This window comes from Dromaius novaehollandiae, chromosome 4 (genome assembly GCF_036370855.1).
Source record: "Dromaius novaehollandiae isolate bDroNov1 chromosome 4, bDroNov1.hap1, whole genome shotgun sequence".
In the NCBI taxonomy this organism is placed as follows: domain Eukaryota; kingdom Metazoa; phylum Chordata; class Aves; order Casuariiformes; family Dromaiidae; genus Dromaius; species Dromaius novaehollandiae.
In genome coordinates, this window is record NC_088101.1 from 19,752,405 (window position 1) to 19,759,712 (window position 7,308).

General features: G+C 51.2%; 1 long non-coding RNA gene across 1 annotated transcript; it reads left to right on the forward strand.

The window, feature by feature from the left end:
• Positions 1-280: 280 nt before the first annotated feature.
• Positions 281-5,813, forward strand: LOC112988719 (uncharacterized). The gene is made up of 3 exons (XR_003260607.2): positions 281-3,777; positions 3,896-4,083; positions 4,231-5,813. It is a non-coding gene; the product is annotated as an uncharacterized LOC112988719 (long non-coding RNA).
• The last annotated feature ends 1,495 nt before the right edge of the window (positions 5,814-7,308 follow it).

The window sequence follows — 7,308 nt, forward strand, 5'->3', positions numbered from 1 at the left end:
TATGAGTCTCAGCGGTAGGTTTCCATTTCAGCCGCGACGGGAAGAAATCTGCTTTGGGGACTGCATTTCCCTATTTGTGCAAAAAATCTGCTTGATGACATTAAGATGCTTTGCGAAGAGAAACAAGATCCAGGCGTTTGTCAAGGCGCAGTTTTCACTACCCGGCAGAGCCAGGCTCATTAAAATGGACCTCGTCTCCTCTCTGCTCCTGCACACACTGTCAGTTTATCACAGATCGTCTGACATCTCTAAAATGGAAAGCATGACGTAAAGCAGGAAAAAGAACGCGAGATAAAAAAAAAAAAAAGAAAAGAAAAGCCCGAAACAAAAATTACCAAGACTTTGGAGAAACGGCTCTCAGGGAAAGCTGCTGGTTTGCAAAGCCGCGCTGCCCCGTGCCCACGGCGCAGAGTCCCGCAGAGGGAGCTGCCCGCGGGAGCCGCAAACTCTCCTGCGGCCTCCTGTGCGGCCGCAGCAAGTTGTCGTTGCTCCTTACGCTGAATTTTCCACCGTCAGTTTTCCTTGGAGACCGTTTTTGCACGCGTTTCCTCATCGCCTGGACGAGACCGAGACAAATGGGAAGTCGGGGCGTTAGGATAACTCGGCTCAACGCAATGAGCCCAGCTGAAAAAATGGGGAAAAATAGTGCCAGGTGACCGGGATGGAGATTTAAATGGCAAAGCAGAGTATCCCGCACCAGCTCCAAATCCAGCACAATAAATAATCCTCAAAATAAACTGGCAGGGACTGGCGGGCCTGCGGGGCGAAAGGCGAGGGGTGGCAGGCAAAGAGGCTGTGCCACAACACAGCCCCTTTGGGAAGACGTGTGGAGATGCACGAGTGCAAACGCGGACATATGTTGTACATTTATACACAACTAACTTTTATGCAGTACGTAAAATTTGCAAGCATTTAACTTGGCAGAGGATGAACGGCAAAGCCACAAGACGCGCCGACAAAACGCCGCGCGGCGGCGCCCGTTTTGCTGGGTTTCCCGCGTTTTCCGGCGGGCAGGTACCGCGGTGAGCAGGTTGAAAGGGCCAACGCGGGGTTTAAGGAAGAACGAGATGGACGGCAAGGGCGACAAGCCCGCGACACCGGCCCTTTAAATTTCCAGCCGTGAGCGCCGGGTTTGTGAATGAGTCTGCGGCTGCCAGCTACTTTGGTGGAAAAAAGCCTGGCTAATAACGTGGGAAAAGGGAAGGGAATAAAACCCGGCGAGCGCCCGGGCCGCGCTTCCACTAGCGGAAACGGCAAAGTCAAAACAGACACGGTGCAACTCCCCGGTCCGTGCACTAAGCACGTCGGCAGCGCTCGCCGCGTGGCTTCACCTCAGCGTGATAAACCACCTCCTTGCGCCCCGTCGCCGCCCGTCAGCGGCTGGGAGTCGCTTCTCCGCTCAGGACACGGCCCAGGCTGCCGGGACGTCAGCCCGCGGCCCCGGCAACGCTTCGGTCGGTTTTAAGACGTCGTAACTGGCTGATAAATGGCCCCCTCCGAACGCCGGAGGAACTTTTAATTTAGCGAAAACCAAAAATCCTCTCATTTCTACGGCTCGGCCCTGGAGCCGCTGCCTACGGGGAGGGCGAAGGAAAGCGGGAGCGGACGCGCAGCGGCGCGGGGGGACGGCACGGGGGGCCGCAGCCCCGCGCTGCCTCTCTTTTTGGCGTCCGAAGAAACCATTTAAACAACATGCCGAGGCCAGTTACTGCTATAACGTAATCCCCGTGGATAAACAAGAGCTTCTCCGGGGCCCCTTTAAGCCCTGCTGAAACTCGGATGCCAGATCGTTACCGCGGCGTGTTTACGCTCGCTTTTAGCTGCATTTTGCTCTCTGGCTCCCTAAACCTCGGCAGGGAAGGGCCAGCTTAGCTCCCTCGAAGGCTGCGCGGCTTCAAACCGGTGACTGCTGCGGTGGGGGAAGGGGCCGCGCTCTCCGCAGCGCGATTTGCAGGACCCCCGATAAATCATTTAGCAGCACGGCCGCACGGCGAGCCGCAGCCTCGCAATCTGCCGAGCCCCGAGAAATGGGAGCGATAACAACACGCAAAGGACAAAAAACCGATGACGAGATGGACATCTCCAGAGCCCTCGCGGGGAAAACCAAAAGCCTTTTTTTTTTTATTATTTTAAGTCGTAAGGACAAGCGCTGAAAGCATTTTAATGGTTGTTTTTCTCAAAGAAAAACAACCTTCTCCCTTTTTGACTGCAGATTTGGTGACGGCCTCCCTCCGTTCGCCAGCCTCTCGACTCCGTGCCACCCGGTGATTAACAAATATCAGCGAGGACCCCACGAAACGGATGAAGAACCGATGGATTTCACGCAGTATTTTTCGGTGGGAATTCAAACAGAGATGTTTCTCCCACAGGAAACATTTTGCACTCAAGACTATTGATGAAATCTAAAACTCGGCCAATTTGGGGATGTGACAGGTAACAGCAGGGCTGTAGCACGAATGGTGCCACCGGGCACCAGGTATGTCCCCGGGACTTCTTTTCTTCCCCTTTTTTATTGCCTGGGAGAGCCGTTGCGTGCCCTCCCGCGGACCACAGGCCGTTTCTACGGCACGGCTGCCGCGGAGCTGGGCCGGCAGCACCAGGTCACCGGCCACGGGAGGTGCCCAGCGGTGCCGCCACCAAGCCCTCCGCGGAGCTGTGAATCTGCCGCCACCTTCGGTGAGACAGGCTTGCTCGAACAAATTGCATTTAAATACAGGCGGACGTAAAGCCTAGGCCTGTGGGACGCAACGTCCCAGCCGCGTCCTGGAGATGGGCAGCAGGAAAACCTGCAATGACGGCAAAGGGTTTGAGATCCTCCTGGACGAGCCACTGGACACAAGGTGCCAGGGCAAAGCCATCCTGAAAAGAGGTAAAATAATCCCTGTATATCAAAAGAGAGGAGCGGGAGCAGATTCAGGCACAGACTTTTTAGGGTGCACACAGGCTAGATGAGGCCAGTGCCTGACAATGTGCTCAGCTCCAGGGTTCATTTTTTCATAAGGATGTAACAAAATTGGTGACTGCGCAGAAAAGAGCCACAGAAATGATTTAAGAGCTGAAGAAAGTGCTTTACAGTGAGAACCATAAAGAGCACAATCTGTTTAGCTTATCAAAAAGAAGATTTAGAGGTGGCTTGATTACGATGTACCATTACCTTCGCGGAAAGAAAATAGTCGGAACTATAAAGTCCTTTAATGCGGCAGATAACAGGAACCGGCAGCTGGGAGCTGAGACAGACAAATTTGAGATGGTAGGAATACGTTTTTAAGAAGAAGGGTGAAAAGCTCTGAACAAACTATCGCTGCAAGTAATGAACCCTCCCTCTCTTGGTGTCGTCTGATGAAGATATACAACTTCACCAAGCAGAAGTCGTGTTTTGTCAAACAAGTCATTGCCATCTCCCTTATTTTCATGAATGTCGGCATTTAGAAATTATAATAGCAGAGCATCTATATGGAGCTAAGGGTAAGTGAAAAATAGAAGAATATATTGATATTTTAGCAGATTTTAAATGATTTGTAAAGGTCGTTTGCCCCAAGCCTCCGATCCATGTTCTTTGGAAGAAACTTCTCCTAGAACATAACCTGCTTTCCTTCTGCTCCTTGGAGAAAAGCCGGCAGAGACAGACCAGCGTTTAACAGATTTTTTCCAGCGCTGCTGCTATCGATGGCAAAGAGTGAGAGATCGGAAATTCCCCGGGAAGGCTGTCAGGAGCCAGTGGGCACCGGGCGGTGACAGCGAACTTACAAACCAGGAGAAGTCTAACTACACAGGCAGGTAAGAGCTCCTCTGATGGCCACCCTTGCAGACCTTAGCCCAGGTGAGACTCAAGGGAATATTTCTTTCCGCATTTATATCAGCATTAATACCCCAAATTTTGCCTTTCTTTGTCTAGTCCAAAGAAGCTGCATAGATGTCCAAGAACAGAAACAGATCCTGCTCTCGGGGTTTAGAAGTCTCCTTTCAAGAGCAGACGCCTTGGAGACTGAAAATGTCGCCTGACTTCCCGTAGCTGTGCTTGAGCTTCACATCCCAGGGGAACGAAGGCAGCACTGAAACCCAAGGCTGGACAGGAACTGCAAGGTACCTCCAGCGGCAATGCTGGGAGGGGAACAAGTAAAATGGAGCGGAAAGGTGCTCCCCGCCACCCCACGGCAACTGCAAGATGTAAGGTCATGTTTTGCGCTGTTTTTGGAGCGATTATGGAGGTTTTTTTCCTTTATTCCCAAGGTGCAGCTGGAATCACAGAGCTCTGGATGGGAAAAGAGCAGGGAGTCAAACTGTGATGGAGTCAGCTAGGGAAGAAGCTGAAAAAACGGCCGGACCAGCAAACCGACGCTCAAGGAAACCCTGTCCAGGTTCGGTGTTACGTGATGGACACTTGAGAAGGAGGCACTTGAGCTTCCTACTGGGATTCTGTAGCCAGCCGGAGGGTTTCCTGACATGCCAAAGGACTGACTGTGCCCGTGTTAATTGAAATGGATTTCCCGTGGCAGCAGGAATCGTTCCCTGCCTCCCTCACCGCGAGGGGCCGGGTAGGAGCTGAAGTCACGAGTCGTGCTGCCGCGGGAGAAGCGGCCTACGAGATGAAGGGCTGGGGATCTCCCCGGTGCTTGGATCCGGCGCCTGCGCAGGGAGCACTGGGGCCAGCAGGGCTTCTCCGTAGGGATCTGTTCTTGCCGGGAGCGCTGGGCTTCGGAGCCAGCTCCGCTCCTTGCTCTGGTGGGCACAGCGGCTGTTGTCCCTGGTCTCCTGAGCAAGCGTTCGCCTACAAATCCCGCAGGCACGCTTCCGGAGGCCTCCCGCTTTCCAAAGGAGCACTAAATCAGACGAACCATGACTTCACGCTGCGCGGGCCGGAGGCTGTTTTCCCCCCGGTTTTCTTTCGCTTCTAGCAGCCGTCGTCCTCCTTCAACCCGCCAACCTCCTAGATGCTTTAGCAAAGTGCCTCAAATCTGCAAGCAACGTTATTTGCTAGACTATCAACACTCCCCATCAATAACGAAACTAAAAACGCAGCTTAATAGACAACGAGGCTACAGCAGCTGGCAGTGCCGCACAAATCTGGCGCTCTCGCTGCCGAGTTTATTAGACGTTTTATAGTCCTGGGAACTAAAGATAATGGATCCCGCTCCCATATGCTGCATCAACAGGAGCAGGGACTCCGTTGTGCCACTGATCTACGAGGCAGCAGTGAATAAGACCCAGGCACAAGTACGAAAATGAATCAGTCCTAAGCTGTTAAAGAGACACCATGAAGCACTTTCCCAGTTTTCAGTTCTTGCTTTCTGATCTCCATCCGATGAAATGCTCTCCCAAGGGCTCTTAACTACAGTAGTTTGCCGCAGACTTTGGGGTCAGGGTAAGAGGAGCTGCCCCTGCGCGTGGAGAACAGTGCTGACATTTAGAGCCGATTACCCTTAGCAGGCGCTTGTCAGCTCCACCCGTCCCCGAGGCAGCAAAAGCCTTTGGGGGGAAACTTTCCTTTTTCCTAAGCGCTGTGCAATTATGGTCCTACAGGCTTCAGAGCAATATGCACGACAGGGTTTGCAAGGTTAGTCTCCTCGGGTGACTAGAAAACAAACTTAGGTTTGTTTCCGAGCACGGAAAACTAAATATGTGCAGCTCGGAGAATAGCTTACAATGTATTTTTAAAAGCTCGAAATAGGCTGTATTCTGAACCTGGCACTTACTGAGTCCTACTCGGGTGCTAACATGCAGCATCTCCTCTTTCTGGTACGTGAAGGGCCCAGGGTTGCTGCAGTCTCAAACCAATCTACATTGAACCTACACACCGTGTGCTCTGTTTTAGCCATTTAAAACACATCATGCTCCAGACCGACAAAAAGGGGGGAAAAAAGCTCTAAAAGTAGCAGCCTCTAGGCTGGCACCTAAAAAGTATAGAAACCAAAGCAGAGAAAAATGCCATGAAATAAAATCAGTTTTCAAAGCAAGCAGAGACTGCCTAGTTATGCAGACAAAATGAAAGTTTTGCCAAGACATTACTGGATAAAACAGTTGGTAGCGTTACTACTCGAAGGCAGAGACACGACGAGCGAAGCCGAGCAGCTCCCCTTTCTGATGACCGCTTCCAACAGCCTCGGACCTCTCCGGGCCTCCACGTGGCCAAAATCTCTGCAAAATCACACCAAGGCGAGCTCCCTTTATTAACCTGGCTGTGGTTTTATGGCAAGAAATACACTGTTTGCTTGCAAGGGCTCCACAAAACAGTGTGTGCATTTCCGTAATTAATACCAAATAAATAACTTAAACAGCTGGATAGAGAGCTAAAAGAGACTAATGCATTCATTAGCGTAACTTATTGACGAAAAATCCCCACAAATAAATTGCTTGCTGGGAACGAATTTATCCTGTACATGCGTATCTGGACGGAGGAGCGAATAATGAGTATCTGAGGTTGGCGGCGCGTGGTTCACCCGGGAGAAGACCCGCTTGCTCCGCACCCTGAGTCAGTCGGAGCGTTTTGCGAGCGGAGCACGACAGCTGTTTAACAACACGCTGAGGTTTGCAGCTGGAGGTGGAAGGAATATAATTATTTTGAGGGGAGGGGGGGTGCGGATGTTACTATATGGGTTTATGAGATGAGTCCCTCAATGACTCTGTGCAACCCCGAAAAAAAAAACATCCGAAGTCACTAGTACAAGGTGATGATTTGATGAAAGAGTTCAAGGGAAGTTAGCAGGTCTCTAATTGAATAAAAAGGGCTGAAACTGTGACTCACATATTGAATACCTTATGGAAAGAGCTTAAAGCATTGTCAAGTAAAATCTCGTAAAATCTCGTTACCCTTTTTTCCAGGCTCTCTGCGTTGCTTATTTGAAATTCTTTTAGTCTTTTTTCCAGTGGACCTTTCTTTTAAAACAGTAATTCTAAACCAGGCATTTATCTTAAACCATGAAGCCCAAAACAGTGCCAGGATCATACGAACTTTTACATTTTTTTCCTGCAGGAAGAGAAACGGTAGCGCTCGCCGAGGCAGGACCGCAGTGACCCTGGGGGCCCTGTGCAGGATTCCCCTGCCTGCTTCTGCATTGGATTAGCTGCTCGCGCTGCGTGTTTTAATCTCCTGTAATTGCAGCACGTCGCTGTCATGGTGACAGATGCGATAGAAATGAGTAAAATAAACAAACAGAAGTTCGGAGCAGCTTTGACCAAGCCCACACTAATGAGCGCGTGGGACAAACAGACACACGTTTCCTGGGATCTGCGTCAACTCCACCCGGCTCCTCCCCTGCTTCCTGCAGACCAGCAAAACCCTTTCTGGAAATTAAAATACAGGAGGGCGGC